At 45.4% G+C, this 18,844-nt stretch overlaps 1 protein-coding gene across 4 annotated transcripts in view; it reads right to left on the bottom strand.

The window, feature by feature from the left end:
• LOC144102098 (phenoloxidase-activating factor 2-like) overlaps positions 1-18,844 on the bottom strand; it is a 141,307-nt gene that overhangs the window by 108,835 nt on the left and 13,628 nt on the right. For 2 of the 4 annotated variants that reach the window (XM_077635380.1, XM_077635384.1), the window contains exon 1: positions 16,475-16,614. The exons of the other annotated variants lie outside the window; for them this stretch is intronic. The gene's annotated coding sequence lies outside the window, so the exon portion shown is untranslated. Of the gene's footprint in view, positions 1-16,474; positions 16,615-18,844 lie in introns of those variants that run through there. 4 annotated transcript variants of the gene reach the window in all.

Genomic DNA, 18,844 nt, shown 5'->3' with positions numbered 1-18,844 from the left:
GCAAGCCAAAGTTGTTCCTTCGATATGTAGACGACTGCTTTTGTGTGGTGAAAACGTCAGAAATAGAATACCTCCTAATCCGTCTAAATTCAACTGAATCGGTCATACAATTTACAGTTGACCGTGAGCAGCAGGGCAGTCTGCCTTTTCTCGACGTTCTAGTCACAAGGCACGACAAAGCCTTGCGGTTCTCGGTATACAGAAAACCAACGCGCACGGGACGGTACCTCCTTTTCAATTCGAATCATCCCACTCCCCCCCCCCCGGCATCTGCCATTACGTCTTTATTGAAGGGAACCGACATCATATGTTCTTCACATAAAGAAAAAAGAAACGAGAAGAACCGAGTAGTCTCCGATCTCCAAAAAAATGGGTACCTCAGTTCATTCATCCGATGCGTCAGCCAAAAACAAAAACAAAACACCAAAAACCGCTATGTTCCTTCCCCAAGCACACGCCAGAACCGGAAACGTGTTTGCATACCATACGTGAATGGCGTGTGCGAGACGCTGGCTCGAATTCTCGGTAAAGAAGGGGTGCGAACAACGCACAAACCGGCTACCACCATCGCACGCTTCTTCCCCCGCCCGAAAGACCGTCACCTAAAAGAAAGAGCCCAAGGGGTTGTATACAAGATTCTCTGCTCAGTCCGCCCGGCCTCGTACGTGGGGGAAACGAAGAACTTCGCCGAAAGAATGAGGCAACACAAAGCGGACGTCCGACAAATGAACCGTCAGCGCGGCGCGGGGGCCGAAGACCGCGAGGAATGTGATTACCGAATTGACTTTGACGGCACTATCGTACTGGAGACCGAAGATAACCAGCGCAGGAGGCTTCTGCTGGAGTCATGGCACATACAACAAACACGAAGGAATGTTAATCGCCCCCTAGGGACACTTCTTTCGTCTTACATTCACGGTTTGCGGCCATTGACCCGGAGGTATTCAGCACGAGGGCGTAAAAAGCCAAGCTGCGCCTCGCCCGTAGTCGCACCGTGAAGAAGGGACCGAGCCGGTCCCCAAACGTCGGGTTTTTTTTCCCCCAAAATTAACCTTGGTGGCGTCAGTCATCTTTCAACTAAATTAATTTTCCCAACCAGACAGACTTCTGTCAACTGTTTTATTTTGAAGATCAATGACGTTGTCTATAGCGGAGCGACCCCGTCGGAAAACTGCCATGGCATTAGGATACACGTTATTGTGCTCAAGGTACCACTCAAGACGCGTCAGAAGCATTCTTTCCGTGATTTTTCCCACACAACTGGCCAAAGCTATTGGCCTGTATGATGACAGGTCAAGCGGGGATTTCCCTGGTTTTAGTAATGGTATCATGCGACTGGATTTCCACTGGGGACGAACGACTCCGTCTTGCCACGGGTGGTTGTAAAGGCTGAGTAGCTCTTTACGCGCTTTCTTGGTATGGCGTTGCGCACACGACGAGACGAACACAGGAAAGAGTAGGAGGACAGAAAGAGCGCAAACTATCAACTGACTTTATTGCTATCACAGCAACATATATATGCAGAAATAACACGTGCAAAACAAAGAGGAGAGGGAACAAAGATGAAGGTTGTGACAAGTCAAGTCTGCATGTGTCAACAAAAGCTGCGTAGAAAATTTTTCTCTTTATCATATAAGGTGACCGAGGCATCACTTACACAACTATCACCTTTTTCTCATGTAAAATGCCTCCAAAAGTTCGCTGGCTATTTGGGTTTTGCTTTTGCCCAGAATGTTGACATCTTTTAGAATCGGCTCACAACCAAGGCATGAAATGCAATGAGCGGGCAAGATTTTGTTGACACATGCAGACTTGACTGATCACAGTCTTCATCTTTGTTCCCTCTCCTCTTTGTTTTGCACGTGTTATTTCTGCATATATATGTTGCTGTGATAGCAATAAAGTCAGTTGATAGTTTGCACTCTTTCTGTTGTCCTACTTTTTCCTGTGCTCGTCTCGTCGTGCGCAACGCCATAGCAAGAAAGCTATGATCCAACTCGCCCAGCAAGAAGTTCTACAATTCTTGACTACCACTGAGGGCCCTTTTCTTAATGTTTCTCCTTCACCTGTCCAAGTCAACGCCTGCGTGGACCTCATCGTCAGCTCAACGTGCCGTGCCAGGTACATCGCCTTCTGTTTGCGGAGGGGTCTCATTCCTGAAGATGTAAGTGCGTTGTTCGGTCCCCTAAAACCAAGAGTGGGGCTTTTGAACTGCATATGCAGGTACATGAGATCAGACCTTTGGCGTCAAGTACGCAGGTTTGAAGACCTTTTGCGATCGCTTTGTTACGCTTTAGACCAGGGTTGGCTAGCGGAAATCAAGCTGCGTACTGCCAGAAGATTTGCAGCTCAGAGGACTGAGTTTTGGTGGCCTAAGTGCCTTCAGCTAGCTATCGCTCGCACCAGACCAGCAGGCAACGCCTTAGTTCCAAGAAGCCTTTTAGTTCTGCTCGAAGTGGTGCTGCATGAAGAGGTGGCTGGAATCCGAAGAGGTGCTGGCAAAGGTCCGAAGTTCAGTTATGAGCCATCGGTTCCAGCTCACAACCTGTTAGCGTTTAATCGGTGCATTTCTAGCATGGCCGACAGAGAGGATCGTGAGAGGTGCCTCTTGGAGGGAGTGGAGGCTCTAACAAAAACAGTTTCCACGGCTTCCAACAGGCACACTAAAGACCTAGCTAGAAGCGTCATTACTTTCTTCAGGCACAACAACCTGCGGTTGCTTGAGGCCGTCAAGAATGGAGGATTCGTTGTCCTAAAAGAAGATTCCTTCAGCGAGGAAGCGGCACAAGCAATCGCTAAGAACTTCGTACTTGTCAAACCAAGGGCCGCAAGGATTAAAAGCAAGGCTTCAGCATCCATCGCTGAATCCCGTGATGCAGGAGGAACTCGCTGGAAACCCGAGGTGGTCACTGCACCCGCGATTGTCCTGCAGAAGTTAATTGCAACCTCAATCTGGTGAAGGTTTTGATGCAGAGCCAACGCATAGAAGAGCTGTCTTTGCTGTGGAAGCGTTCGAAGCCACCGCACTACCCGCCAAATGAGGGGCATGGGCTTTCGAGGATCCAGCGCTGACAAAAAGGACAAAAAGGATTGACAAAAAGGACTTCCAGCGCTGTTCCGCCAGCTTGTCTATTCGTCACTTGATTTTCCTCTGCAAACGAGGCGCCTCTCTGATGTACCTAAACCATTTTATCCGTCTGTAACGTCTTTCTACACGCCGACGAATAGCACGTAAACGGTCTAATTCAATATGAAATTCGGTACGCATTCTAGCTGACGTGAGGTATCCCCTAGCAGCCTTCATCGCTGTTGCTATAATGTCCTCGAAACTGCAAGTGAGGGCTTCTTTGCACTCCTCTTCCATTCGAGTTTTAAATGCCGCCCAATCGATCTGGGTATGTGGTCACTCCTGTGGGTCTCCAGATAACCAAACCACTGGACACGCCGGCGCAGAGACCGCGAAACTAGCGTCAGGTCCAGGCAACTGCTGTATGAACTGCCTCGCAGGTATACGTCGGGCTGCCGTCATTCATTACATCAAGTTCATTTTCTGAAGCAAATAAGGCCAGATTCCTCCCTCTGGAGCTGATTATAGGACTTCCCCATGGTTGGTGGTGGGCGTTGAAATCTCCGCTAATAATCCAAGGAGCCTGGGTTGCCTGCATAATTGTCTTCAGCTTCTTGCAGCCCAAATAAGAGGAGGAGAGAGATACGCCGCAATCAGTGTGAACTCTAGGGATCCGTTTTTGACTATGAAACACACGTACTGATTGTCGTTGTGGGGTTGAACTGGGCAGCAAACGTACGTTATGTCGGTGCGGATGTAGACCAGAACTTTGATGCGCTCCCCGCATGTCGGAGCAAAGAAGGGCTCGTACACAGAAAGCCTGATTGCTTGGGATAAGTTTGTCTCGCAGATGACTAATATCGGGAAGTGGTTGTTCAAACATATTGCTGAAAACTTGCGATTCGTGACTTTAGGCCTCTTGCGTTCCACTGGAAGACCGCAGCGCCCCCGACTTCCACGCGAAACGTGCGAAGCTGGCAAGCCATTCTGTTTTAAAGATCTAGTCAAGAGTTTGACGAAACGTCGTCTGGTCAGGTAGAGGCATAATAAGCATTGTGAACAAGGAAGCCGTAGGGCTTCCAAAACGTCAATACGTTTCTTTAAAATTTTGACTTGGTCAGTGACCCTATGTTTTTATTATGTTTTAAAGATCTTGTAGTGCTGGAATCAGGGAGTCCAGCACCAGTAAGACGACAATTTCAAACAGCGCTAGACAACAGGACCAGAAAGAGGAGGAGACGAACACGGCGCTGAACTTGCAACTGATTTATTTGAAGCAGGAAGTCAATTTATACATACAAGCATGGGCGCACACGCGCCTGGTCATACAGAGAAGATCAGATACACGCTCACCAAAATGGCACCATACAAACGTGATGTAACTGCCTTGCAATCTACCCATCATGCAGCAATGACATTTCCTTCGCTGACAAGACTAAAGACGTTTTGCTAACGCAGCCATTAGATTTTCTGGTGATATGGAATGCTTCGGCGACTTCTCTGGTGGTCTTGTCACAATGAAAAAATAACAATTCTGTATCGTCAAAGAAAGGTACGCATTTACAAAAACTGCAATGCTTTGTCAGGTTAGTGTCTTTTTTCTCCAATGAATTGGCATGCTCCATTAGTCTAATGTTAATGCAACGGCCTGTCTGGCCTATGTAATTTAGACCACAAGATAAAGGAATTTGGTAGACCACGCCCTTCTTGCAACTGATGAACTTATTGCTATGATTTACCTTGCAGGCAGTGTTTTGTTTAAAACCATCCTGCTTCCTCTGAACTGCTGCCCCTATCTTACCCAGCTTATTAGGTGCAGAAAAAACGACCCTCACGCCATACTTGGCCTCTACCCTCTTAAAACAATGTGACAAGGCATGCACATATGGCATGACAACTTTTTTCCGGCCAACATTTTTCTTCAGCGCCTAAAAAACGTAGAGGTGTTTGCAGGCAGGTGGAAGAGAAGGCTACGGCAACAACCGCGAAGAAAAAAACTGGGGGTTGTCAGACCAACCATAAGAGCCCTTTTGTGCCCTGTAATGTGGGGGTTGTCTAAAGGATTCCGTGCACTTGCGGGTTGAGTTATATTGGCCAGAAAGGACGTTGCATCAACGCTCGTCTTAGTGAGCACCACAGGTCCCGAGATAATGGGTCTTCTTGTAACCTTGCCCGCCACTGGAGAGAAGGTACTTGCACCTCTCTGTTGTCTAACACCGTCATCCTAGGAAAACATAACGACAGCCTAACGCAGGAAATTTGGAGGCTTTTCACATCCGCTTGGAACCTGATAGCTACATTAGTGATCCTTCTGTCACACTAACTGATAAAGAAATGATGTTTTTATCCGGCCAAGATGTGCAGTTTCGCGCTCGTGCTGATTGTCACCTTTGTGGGCATGATTAGCAGCTTTGTGTCGTTTTCTTTTGGTTTTCCCTCTTGTTTGTGTTCGGCGTTCTTAGTATTTAAGATGCTTTGACGTGAATTAAAAATCTAGTTGCGAGTCAGCGCTTGTGGTGTCCTTTCTTAGTTGTGTCCCGTTGTTTTATTGCGCTGTTCAAATATGAATCAATACCAACTCGCCCAGTTCGCAGCTTTAATGATTTTTGTTTGGGTTGTACCGAACATTTCAGAGCTTTAATAATCTTATTAGCACCAGCCACAAGTATAGAATCTGGAAAACCAGCCTCTCTGCATCTCTGGGCTTGAACTGCCAGGCTACTGGACATTTGATGAAAACACGATTTTTTGACAGCCATACCAATACTACCCGTCACAATTCCGAGTTTGACAAGCTTAGAGTGGCAAGACGCATAGCTCACTAGACATTTTTCACTCCTGGGAGCGTAGCGCCAGCATACATGTTCAGACAAGAAGGTCAAATTGAAATCTAAGAACTGTAGGACGCTTTAAACAAAGTACTGCCTGCAAGGTAAATCATAGCAATAAGTTCATCAGTTGCAAGAAGGGCGTGGTCTACCAAATTCCGTTATCTTGTGGTCTAAATTACATAGGCCAGACAGGCCGTTGCATTAACATTAGACTAATAGAGCATGCCAATTCATTGGAGAAAAAAGACAATAACCTGACAAAGTATTGCAGTTTTTGTAAATGCGTACCTTTCTTTGACGATACAGAATTGTTATTTTTTCATTGTGACTAGACCACCAGAGAAGTCGCCGAAGCATTCCATATCACCAGAAAATCTAATGGCTGCGTTAGCAAAACGTCTTTAGTCTTGTCAGCGAAGGAAATGTCATTACTGCATAATGGGTATATTGCAAGGCAGTTACATCACGTGTGTATGGTGGCATTTTGGTGAGTGTGTATCTGATCTCTGTATGACCTGGCGCGTGTGCGCCCGTGCTTTTATGTATAAATTGACTTCCTGCTTCAAATAAATCAGTTGCAAGTTCAGCGCCATGTTCGTCTCCTCCTCTTTCTGGTCCTGTTGTCTAGCGCTGTTTGAAATTGTATTGTTACCATGGAACATCAACTCGCCCAGTCTGCTACGCTTCACCAGTAAGACGCTTCGAGCGGTTGACGATTGCAAGGCTTGTATGAGAGGGAGAATGGCGTTGACCACCGTCCTGAAGATCACGATGACTTGGTGATCTTGCTCTGGGAGCCCTTCTCTAACGACAGGTGATCTCCGCGATGGGAGGTTGCGCTGAGGAGGCTCAGCAGGACGTAACGGCGGAAGCGCTGGCCAAGCGTCCCCACACGAAGAGGTCTGATTATCCTTGGCGATATTTCGCTGACTGGACACACATGGACGTGGTGGCACAGGAGGAGGTTGATAAGGAGGTGCCGCGGGCGCGTCGATATGGTTGCTTTTTGAAATAGACATTCTTGAGTTCTTCTTGCGGCGAGAACGCCTTTTCGAACAATCGCTGCAGCTTCACGCTGCGTAGAATTGCCCCGAACCATTTGCTTTAAAACGGCACGCTCGTATTTTATGCGCGGACAATTCTTATATGAGGCGTCATGAGGCCCGTTGCAGTTGGAGCACTTAAACACTTGTGCATTACAGGACTCAGCGCTGTGAGCTCCGGCACAACTAGAGCACACTCTCGTGTTGTCGCAGACTCCGGTCACATGACCAGTTTCAAACATTTGTGGCATTTCAGTGGTTTAGGAATAAATGGCTGCACAGCATGCCGGAAGTGGCCCTCCGTTACGTGTGATGGAAGGCTGACGCCTTGGAACAGAATCTTCACACAACGGGAATTGCCCAGACGAGATACCCGTAGAATAGCGGTGCCTTCATTTACCGGCCTCACGAGTTGGGCAAATCATCTCGCGTGATAGCATCGTCGACATCATAAATTACGCCGAAACAGGACTCATCCCCGCTGAGCGGGATAACAGTTCGTACTGATAAACTGCCGAGCTGAGCTATGGTTCCCTAAGTGGTTCCAACGCAGCCGCATGGTGGACGTCAACGCCTACAATGTTCATCCGAAAATTCACTCGAAGGTTTTTGATTTCGTTAGGTACAAGGCCTCGAGCTCTACAGAGAAGACTTGCCTGTTAAACCTCCTCATGTTGTCGGTTGGCTGCACAGGAAGGACGAGGATGGTGTATGCCGGCGTGTGGCCACTTGCTTTTACAGTGGACTGACTGGATGATGATGCGGCTCTTAGAAATCTTCTCTTGGTCTTCCGGCTGCGGTAAGTCTCAAAGCCGCCCTCACTGCTGGCCTCCTCGCTGAAGTACTCGATGGTGTCATCGCTGTCGTGGTCACTCGAACGGCTGCACCGCTTCCTCGACGAGCTCGAAGAAAAGGCCACCAGACTATTCGGATGCCCAGGAGGGTTCAGATCCATCGCCGTATGACGGGGGAAGGCGTCCCCGCAGCAAACACGCAACGGTGATTGCGCGGCTGTTTTTTCTTGCAGCCGTATTTGGAACGCAGGCGTGGGTTTCACAACGGCGCATTTCATTTTATTCTTCTGGCTGGGACAGCCATGGGCGCTAACTTCAATGGAATGCAGGCCGTTTCTTTGCCGCCCGAGCGATTGTCTCGAATTCCGCTTGTAGAACAGCCCCAGGGGCTGTAGGTATAACGTGAACATTTTCCGAAAATTATTGTCCACACTGGTATCAGAAAATAAAGTCACCAGCAACAAGCTGGCGGGATGTCACTATCCAGCCTTGCAATTCCGGATCTTCTCGTGTAAATCCATTCATTCATTATCTTTTGTGCACTGAATAAAAAAGAGCCGCCATAACAGAATTAGTTTGTTTTAAGTTGTGAAATGTGTGGCATTCCAAGGCTGACATCAAAGAATTGAATATGCTGTACGAAACTGAAAGGAATGGCGGAATTTGACTTAAAGGACAGGACATTCTCATGATCGGTGTCCTTCCGAGTCCAGCAGGATCTTTGAGCAGAAAAGTGCGTGAAACTCTCGCGTGAGTCCGAAACTGGCTTGCAGCAAGCATGGAGGAATTCGCACCATACACCTGCAATGCCCAGCCGCCACAACCAAAGGTGCTTGCGATACGGTTAAAAGGTCACCCTATCGCGTAACATGGCATGTATAAGTACCAGTCGCTTTTAAGCAATTGTAAATCAAATCCAATCATCCTTATTTCAACATAAAGCTAAGAGATCATTGCCAATCATGTTCTCACTGCCCTAAAGACTGCTCAACACGGCTTCAGGAAGGGATTACCTGCTAGTACCCAACTTGAAACAGCCATTCACAACTATAGTGCTGCTTTAGGCAAATCTGGGTAAACTGACGTTGTATGTTTTATTTTACCCAAGGCTTTGAAATGTGACGCATTGGTGTGCCTCCGTTCATAGTCGGCTGGACTGCGGCTTAATTTTTGTAAGTGTGTTGATATTCACGGTTCTTCTTCTTTGCCACCCCAAGTAGCTTCGGGGTTCCCTTAGAGAAGTGTGCTTAGTCTGTCCTCTCGTTTTCTTGATTTATGTAAATGATTCTGTATTAATCCAACTGTCAAAATTTGTTCGCTGATGGCTCTATAATGCATACCCCAGTGCCTTCTGTATTGTGTACCCGAGCAGCAACTGTATTCTTTTCTATCCGAGAAAGGCTCCTTTTCCTTTATTGGAGTGAAAAATGGGGACATCATCAGCACTACGCTAACTTTGTTTTCTGTGCCATGAAATAAAGGGTACACCTAGCAGCTGCAAATTATAAAGGCCTAAGCCTTTGTTGCCACAAGAGTGGCGTGGGCGGATGATATCGTTTGCACGAACTGTCAATCGTATGTTTTATGGTAATTAAATTAAATAAATATAAAAGTTCATTAAGAATAGTTGACAAGAAACATATATGCCATTAAAAACAAGAACAAAGATAAAAACAACGATAAAACTATGATTAAAAACAGAAACAAAAACATTAATAACAACAAAACAACAATAACAATAAGCAAACCTAAAGTGGAAATAAAGATAACAGTATATAACGTAAAGTAAAAAATAACAAAATAAAACCTGAAAACAAAAAAAAATTGAAAAATAGAGGACGAGAAAGAAAGGGAAAGGCTTTCGCATTTCCGCTCTTAAGAAGACTTTAGTGCAATCCTGTCATTTACGCACTTTGATACGTTCATAAATATGACGCTATCATTTGGAACCCATACAAAAAAGTGCATCACAAAACTGAGAAAGGTACGCAGTACGCTTTAAATTTATTGAGCACAAATGAACTTATTCTGCTATCTGTATTAATGACAACAAACAATTTCAGAATTCTTTACGTAAGGGGTAGTCTGCTCGTGTGTCCTTCTTCCTTCAACAAATTCATGACGAACTAGGCATTTCTCCTGCCTTCTATGCAGGATTTTCTTACTCGTGGAGTACTCGCCTTTATCATGATCACAGCTGAGCACCATACTTCGCGCAAAATAACGTTTTATGAATTTTTTAAGTAAGTTTAAGCATGCCCTACTATTGAAAGTTATATCGGCTGTTCAATTTGCGAAGGCTCTTCATGACATATTTGTCATTTGTTGTGAGTGTTTTACCAATCATTGCCTACTCTTGTTTTGATTTTGATGGTTACCATGTCCAACATTCTTGTAGAAAATTTTCAAAAATTGAAAAATTATGAGATACAGGTATGAAAATATTGATGGTAATGGTCCGCTTTTCTGATATGTAGAAAAATCTTTCTCTTAAAGTCTTTCCATTGGTCGCATCGACCTTATTTAAATAAGACTGCCATAAAAACCAAAGTGTAACGGTTTTGACGTTAGCAAAAGCGTTAATAGAAAAAAGAATGCAAGACTGCCGTCGGCTGATTTGCAGATATATTCATTGGTATACTGAAATCTTCGATTGCATGAAAAAATTAGGTTCTAATTAAACGGTTTCCCGCTCGAAAGTCCTTTTGTCCAGAATTGTTCGGTATTCTAAGGAAATGTCTGTTGTATTGTCTCAATAAATAAAAATAATATAAACATCATACATGCTGAAAGGCAAAGTCAAAAATCCAGTTTTTTCCTTGACTGCGACTGTCCCATCGAAATGGCAATCGTAGGCGGCGTATATAGATGCATGGTTATCCATCAGTGCTATAGAACAAGAAAAACAAGAAAAGCGGTAGAAAGTTTCCTTATCATCGTCACCATCCGCCTGACTACGCCTACTGCAAGTCAAAGTACTCTCCCATGTCTCTCCAATTAACTAAAGCGGCTGTTTGGGCTTGTTGGTCAGTGAACATGGTAAAAGAATGCAGCGCGAAAAAAACAAGGATGAACAGAAGTGGACAGGACAGGGCGCTGACTACCAACACATTTATTCAGAAAGATGAGCAGCTTATATAACGCAGACCAACACCGACGTGACCAAGAAAATAGCAAACGCGTTCAACTATCTAATACAAAAAAAAACGAAGTGCACAATATCAATGTGATACATATCTAGGTAACGCAAAGTCAGCCAAGAACCGATAAAACCGAGAGGACCACGACGAACCGTAAGGTGCACGCATGGAAAATGATCAGTCAGCGACCTTTCCCGCCAATGCAGCACGAGGCAAAACGAAAACGAAAATAACAATATAGTCACCGAACACTAAGTAAAAGTCGAAGCTAAAAGCAGGGTCGGGGCCAAACGCATAACAAAACAATACAAAACGCTACGCAAAAGCTGAGTCAACCGTTCACAGTCAAACTGAGTCAAAAAAGTTGAAAGTTCTCTAGAACAAGAATTAAAAGCAGACGTGATTAAAAAAAAAAGACGTGTTTATAGTGGGCCTAGAAAACTGGACTCCTTGTCTGTAAGTAAAATTGAAGGCATGCTGACGCACTTGTCTCCAGCTTTGGCTATCATCCTTGCCTCAATGATGACCCTTTCATTTTCTGTCCGCGCCCGTGCTCTGACAACCGTGCGCGTGTAAAAAGGTTCGCACCCTTTGCAAGACTTGCAATGGCCGTCCAGGTGCCCGCCGCTTTTGTTACGGACCCTCCGGCGGTGTTCAAACAATCTCTCGTTGAGACACCTGCCGGTGTGCCCAATATACACGCGTCCACACTTCAAGGGAATCTCGTAAATGACACATGTAGCACAATGTGTGAGTGGTTCTACATGTCTAGTAGGGCAAACCTTTTTCTTTTGCTTTGTCAGCAGTGTACACACTCGTGACAATTTGCACGGGGCTGAGAAGACAAGGTTTACGTTGTTTCTTTTTGCAACCTTCTTTAAATTGTGAGACAGCTTGTGAAGATACGGGATGACGGCCAAGGGAGGTCGTTTGGCCTGTTCTAGCTTGCCTGCGTCTTTGCCTTGCACTTTCAATTTCTGAACAAGAGTCTCTAAAACGCTACTCACTAGTGTTGGTGAGTAGCCAGCACTGTAAAGACGTTGGACTTGGTTGTTAACACTGTTCTGCATCTTATGGGGACAGCTTTTTGTGAGCGCTGCCTGGATGGCAGAAGAAACAATGCCTCGCTTGATCAATTTCGAGTGAGCGCTGTCATGCGGAAGAAGACCTTTCTTAGAGCGAGGGTTGTATGTCCAACAGAGGTGGGTTTGTTCAAAACTAAAAAGTACGTCCAAAAACTGAACATTTTTGCCTCTCGGCGGTTCTCACGGGTGATGTGGTCCATTCGGTCTTCCGGTATGTGGATGATTTTATGATCGTCCTCAGAAGTTGCCCACCTGGTTCTGTGGAGCGTGTCATTCTTGAAATTGTCGCCTTTTTCAAATCCCATTTTGGGGGACTGAACTTTACCTGTGAACCGCCGAGAGGCCAGGATGTTCAGTTTTTGGACGTACTTTTTAGTTTTGAACAAACCCATCTCTGTTGGACGTACAACCCTCGCTCTAAGAAAGGTCTTCTTCCGCATGACAGCGCTCACTCGAAATTGATCACGCGAGGCATTGTTTCTTCTGCCATCCAGGCAGCGCTCACAAAAAGCTGTCCCCATACGATGCAGAGCAGTGTTAACAACCAAGTCCAACGTCTTTACAGTGCTGGCTACTCACCAACACTAGTGAGTAGCGTTTTAGAGACTCTTGTTCAGAAATTGAAAGTGCAAGGCAAAGACGCAGGCAAGCTAGAACAGGCCAAACGACCTCCCTTGGCCGTCATCCCGTATCTTCACAAGCTGTCTCACAATTTAAAGAAGGTTGCAAAAAGAAACAACGTAAACCTTGTCTTCTCAGCCCCGTGCAAATTGTCACGAGTGTGTACACTGCTGACAAAGCAAAAGAAAAAGGTTTGCCCTACTAGACATGTAGAACCACTCACACATTGTGCTACATGTGTCATTTACGAGATTCCCTTGAAGTGTGGACGCGTGTATATTGGGCACACCGGCAGGTGTCTCAACGAGAGATTGTTTGAACACCGCCGGAGGGTCCGTAACAAAAGCGGCGGGCACCTGGACGACCATTGCAAGTCTTGCAAAGGGTGCGAACCTTTTTACACGCGCACGGTTGTCAGAGAACGGGCGCGGACAGAAATTGAAAGGGTCATCATTGAGGCAAGGATGATAGCCAAATCTGGAGACAAGTGCGTCAGCACGCCTTCAATTTTACTTACAGACAAGGAGTCCAGTTTTCTAGGCCCACTATAAACACGTCTTTTTTTTTTTAATCACGTCTGCTTTTAATTCTTGTTCTAGAGAACTTTCAACTTTTTTGACTCAGTTTGACTGTGAACGGTTGACTCAGCTTTTGCGTAGCGTTTTGTATTGTTTTGTTATGCGTTTGGCCCCGACCCTGCTTTTAGCTTCGACTTTTACTTAGTGTTCGGTGACTATATCGTTATTTTCGTTTTCGTTTTGCCTCGTGCTGCATTCGCGGCAAAGGTCGCTGACTGATCATTTTCCATGCGTGCACCTTACGGTTCGTCGTGTCCTCTCGGTTTTATCGGTTCTTGGCTGACTTTGCGTTACCTAGATATGTATCACTTTGATATTGTGCACTTCGTTTTGTTTTTTTTTTGTATTAGATAGTTGAACGCGTTTGCTATTTTCTTGGTCACGTGGGTGTTGGTCTGCGTTATATAAGCTGCTCATCTTTCTGAATAAATGTGTTGGTAGTCAGCGCCCTGTCCTGTCCACTTCTGTTCGTCCTTGTTTTTTTCGCGCTGCATTCTTTTACCATGTTCTCCAATTAACCCTGTCTTTTGGCAGCTGCGGCCACCGTATCCCCGTAAACTTCTTAATCTGATCCGCCCACCTGACCTTCTGCCGCCCCCTGGTACGCTTGCCTTCTATTGGAGTCCGCACCGTTACCCTTAAGGAAAAGCGGTTATCTTGACTTTGCAACACATACCCTGCCCAAGCCCATTTCTTCCTCTTGATTTCGACTAGGGTGTCATTAACCCGCGTTTGTTCACTCACTCACTCACTCTGCCCGCTTCCAGTCTCTTAACGTTCCACCTATCATTTTTCTTTCCATGGCTCGCTGTGTTGTCCTTAACTTAAGCTGAACTCTTTACGTTAGCCTCCACGTTTCTGCCACGTAGGTGAGTACCGGTAAGATACAGCTGTTGTACACTTTTCTCTTGAGGGATATTGATAATCTGCTATTCTTGATCTGAGAGAACCTGCCATACGCGGTTCGCCTCATTATTATTCTTCTAGTTATTTCCCTCTCATTATCCAGATCAGCGGTCGCTACCTGCCCTAAGTAGACGTATTCCTTTACCACTTCCAGTACCTGGCTTCCAATGGTGAACTGCTGTTCCCCTGCTAGACTGCTGAACATTAACTTGGTTTTCTGCATGTTAATTTTTAGATCCACCGTTCTGCTCTGTCAGTCCAACTAATTGATCATGATTTGCAGTTCATCTCCTGAGTGACTCCGCAAGGCAACGTTGTCAGCGAATTGCAGATTACTTAGATCTATTAACTCTGTCCCCAACTGTTCTCAATTCTGGCCTCGGAACACCTCTTACAAACAAGCTGTGAATAGCAGTGGCGAGATCGTGTCTCCCTGCCTGACACTCTTCCTGATTGAAATTTCATTTCTGACTTTATGAAGGACTTGGATAGCTGCGCAGTCGTTATAGATATCTTCCAGTATTTTCACATAAGGATCGTCTACACAATTATTCCGCAATACCTGCGTGACTGCTCAGGTTTCCACTGAGTCAAATGCTTTGTTGTAATCATTGAAGGCTATATATAAGGGTTGGTTATATTCTGCACATTTCTTTTTCTCTTGATTGATAGTGTGAATATTGTTTTTCATAGGGTATCCTTTACGAAAGCCTGCCTGATTATCTGGTTTTTTGATGTCTTAGGTTGTCACTCTATTAGCAATTAGCTTAGTAAATACCTTGTAGGCAACGGGCAGTAAGCTGATCGGTCTGTAATTTTTCAAGTCCTTGGCGTCTGCTTTCTTTTGAAAGAAGATAATGTTAGCGTTCTTCCAAGCTTGTTGCAGGTTCGAGTTCCTAAGGCAGTGCGTATACAGGGCGTCCAGCTTTTTCGGCGCAATCTCTCCACCGTCACTGTTTATAATTATTTCAGAATTCTGAAAAAGAAAAACGTACAAGAGTAGAACAGCTTAACCGCGTTTTCAGCGCATTTTCTTAGCTGCGCTTTTTAAAGCCGCGAGAATACATGCATGATTCGAAAGCATTCGTGGTAGAAGTGCACCACACTGGTCGGAAGGCTTGAGGCAACATATTCGCTTTTCGGCCATGTAGCTTATAATACCCGAGAGCTAGGCGAGGACAACCCCACGTCCTCACCCTTTAAGCCTTTTTGATCTTTAGGGACTCCGCAATAAGATTCAAAAGCAGGCCACGCTGCTGCAAAGTGGTCCCCTGGAACAAGTAATACGTTCTCTGTCGTGTTCTGCGGCGCTGAATGCTCGACGAGGATAGTTTACAGAGTAGTAAAGATTTCTGGTCGGGAACTCCACTTGCGGAGGGATAATTGTTAGCGGGAGGATTTAATTTTTGCATGATGAGTACACTTGTTTTTTTTTTTTAGTGATCATTTGAGGCCGTACTGGTAAAATATAGACGCGTTCGTTAAACTGCTACTGAGACCGCTGCTCACACACATTTTTGCGGCTAAAGATAAAAAAATAAATCGACAAATTTATATTGCCGTTTTCTGTTTTGGCGGTCCCCAAGAAAGGCTTCTACTCGTCAATAAACGTAACGTCTTCAAGAAAGAAAAAAACAAAACAAATAATGATCGTAAAAGTACCCACTCTCCGCGCTTATTAACGCGCGAATACGAGCAGCTGTTTCTTCTTTAAATTGGCTATTAGCAAACGGAACAAAATTATGAGCGAGTAACTTGTCAAAGGGCATATGCTCAGAACATCAAGGCTTTCGGTCCACTTCTCCTGTCTAAAGAAATCCGCAAGCAGCGCTGCAACTGAGATGAAAGGGTGAATCCAGCGAGTGGCCTAGCGTCTAACTGTGTTGAGTTAGGCCCTGCTGCAGTCCTCACAATGACCGACGTGCGGTAGTGAAATTTCAACGCTGCTGCTCATCGCGCACTGATAAATGTCCTGCATTTTTATCAAAACTGGTCTCAGTTTACGAGACCCATGATGCGGTCTGTTTCATAATGTCGCTGCTTATTGAAAACTGTAGTTATATTTCGTCTTTGCGAACACTATGCTTCCTAAAGACTGACGGCATAACAACTACGATTATAGCCAGACCAGTCGCTTAGTCCGGCGGTCAATCTTTTCGAAACTCGTCAACTCGGGTTATCCAAGCCTCAAAATGGAGGAATTCTTACGGACGCTGCCAGATTTCCGCAGTCAAGGCGGAGGACGAGGAATGCTGCACTGGTTTCGATTAAGCGGCATCGTCCCCGCGGTTTCCCTTTCATCGGGGATTGTTTTACCTCCCACAGAGGAGGGAGGAATCCATCGGTTGGACTCTTCTGCGAACGCATGCTCGTTATTTCAGGACTGCCTCATCTGCCACTGGGACTCACCGGTTCAAGGAGTGAATGGGCCGGGCCGCACAAAGAGAACTTGACTAGAGCAGCCGTCGGCACAAGCCAAGAGGGCGACAACTGCGTATGCGCCCGGAGCGAGTCACGGAGAAACCGGGCGCCGCAGCGACGACGCAGACGTCCTTGGTCAGGGCAGCTTGGCGACAGCGATGATACTCGCTCAAACGGGGCACCGGCCACGGGAAACCGGAGCGGGATTGCCGCCTGTCTCGAAACGCGTGCGTTTTCCTCCTCTTATGGTGCTTTCCCCCGTGGTGGAGAAGGAGGGTCTGGACCTGCAGGTCTTGCGCCGAGCAGGGAGTTTGCATGAATTCGCACATTACTGCAGCCGAGAGAAGAAACTCGGCGCTTGCCGTGAGGCGATCGCTTCCACGCCCTCCCTCGACCGAGGGTTGTTTGCACCGCTTTTCCTGCTCGGCTGATTGCCCTGCAGCGCTTAAGTGACGCGCAATGAGAGGTCAACCCACCGAGAGTTTAGGCCTCTGTTTCATTTAGGCGCTATTCTGGGCAAGTTGGTTCCGAAGCACGAAGCGCACAATGAAGATCAAAGAATACGGGACGACACACAGCGGGAACCGATATTTTATTTTCGAGCAGCTTTAGACGACAGATAAGAAATACAGGATTAGTTCATGGTAAAGAAGCAAAGTGCAGAACTATATCGAAACTGAAAAAGGCAGACCAGGAAGGAATCGTTCTATGATAACTCAATACGCAGTGCTGTACTCTTTGAAGCTAGATCCGGGTGACTTAGAACGCGCAGCTACTGAAATAAATGTAACAAAGAAGATGACGCATGTTCTGTGTGTGGTAAATCTCCGGATGTCGATGTAGGCACAGTAGCTATCCCTGGAGCCCTTAGGTTTAGCGCTAACGATGGTCAAGTGAACGAATCTCCAGTGTAATTTGGCAAAAATCAATTGGAAGAATTGTAGCTCAAAAGCGGAGTGGTGACATAAAGTTTGAAGTGTAGGATTAACGATGCATTTAAAGAAAAAATGGGGAATATAGAGACCGATTTTAACACCGTTAAAGAAATATAACGAAAAAGTAAATGCAAAAGTGAAAAATAAGAAAAAGAGAAGCCGAGAATGGTGGCAACTGCCACCATTTCGTTTCTAAGGGGCGCTCCTCTTCTATCCATCCATGGCAAGCAAGGCAGTTTTTTCGTTGATTACTTGCAACCAGAAGTTGAAACGCTACTGCTGAGAAAAGGTCATGTCTATTACACTCAGGTACAAGTCTCATTTGGCATCCAAAACCTGACCCTGTGCCACTTTTTTGTGCACTTGCCGCATCAAGTTATCATTGTGAAAGCAACACGAAATAACTACTTCCTGAGTTGGCTCATTCATAAGATGGGACGGCTTTATTTCAAGTTTTACAAGCACCACAGCAACCACGAAACTGCCTGAACGACAAGACACAAGTATGAGGTGTCGATTTTACATCCATGGTATCTTATACTGGAGTGCCATAAGCGCAGATAATTTTTATTCTTTATTTTTAACCACTCCAAAATGTAGCTGCACACTGCATGCCATGTATTGGGGTACGGGCCTTAGTCAGGCCTTCTTATGGCTGTTTTCCCGTTCTCCAAACATCCCTGAGATGTCGAATAAACATTGTATTGTAGTGTGTTATATAATTGGCCCCCTCTTGTTTTTAAGTTATACTAACGACTTGCCCAACTGCCCCATTCTTCAATTTGGTTATGTTATGCAGATGCCGCAAGGATCATAACCTGGACAAATCTTTGGATGTCATAATTTGTAAACTGAATAACCACCTTACCTGTTTTTTTGACTTGGCGTAATCTGAACCAACTGCATATAAATCTATCAAAAACAAAAATTGTTCAGGTCACGCGTCAACGACGGTTACCTCCTTCCACTCGTCAACCGGTCCTTGTACTCATCACATACCTGCACTCCTCACCTGTAGTTACTTGGGTCCTCTTAACTTCATCCCACATATCTTTGTGCACCCTTACTTGTTTTTGTAAAATCTTTATGACTGTATCACGTTCGATTGTAGCTTAGCTCCTGAAAGATTTTTTTCTTGGATTTATTTTCTATTTTGGCAATTTAGATCTCCTATATTCCTCAAACTCCTTATGCAATCTCCTTTCGCGAGGCAACATTCGAGGTGCTATGAGTAAACATATGAATATGAACTAGTCAATTTATTCCCGTCGATATGCAAACACTCACAGAAAAAAAATATCAAAGCAGTAAGCTTGGTGGCAGCTGCACCCTATTAAAATCACTTTGCTGATAACATTACTGCAGGCAACCACAGAATGACCGCCGCTAAAGTGATTTGTGACACTGATAACGAATTAAAATC

Source organism: Amblyomma americanum, chromosome 8 (assembly GCF_052857255.1).
Source record: "Amblyomma americanum isolate KBUSLIRL-KWMA chromosome 8, ASM5285725v1, whole genome shotgun sequence".
Taxonomy (NCBI): Eukaryota; Metazoa; Arthropoda; class Arachnida; order Ixodida; family Ixodidae; genus Amblyomma; species Amblyomma americanum.
The sequence above is the reverse complement of the archived record's forward strand: the minus strand, read 5'-3'. Positions and strand labels throughout refer to the sequence as shown.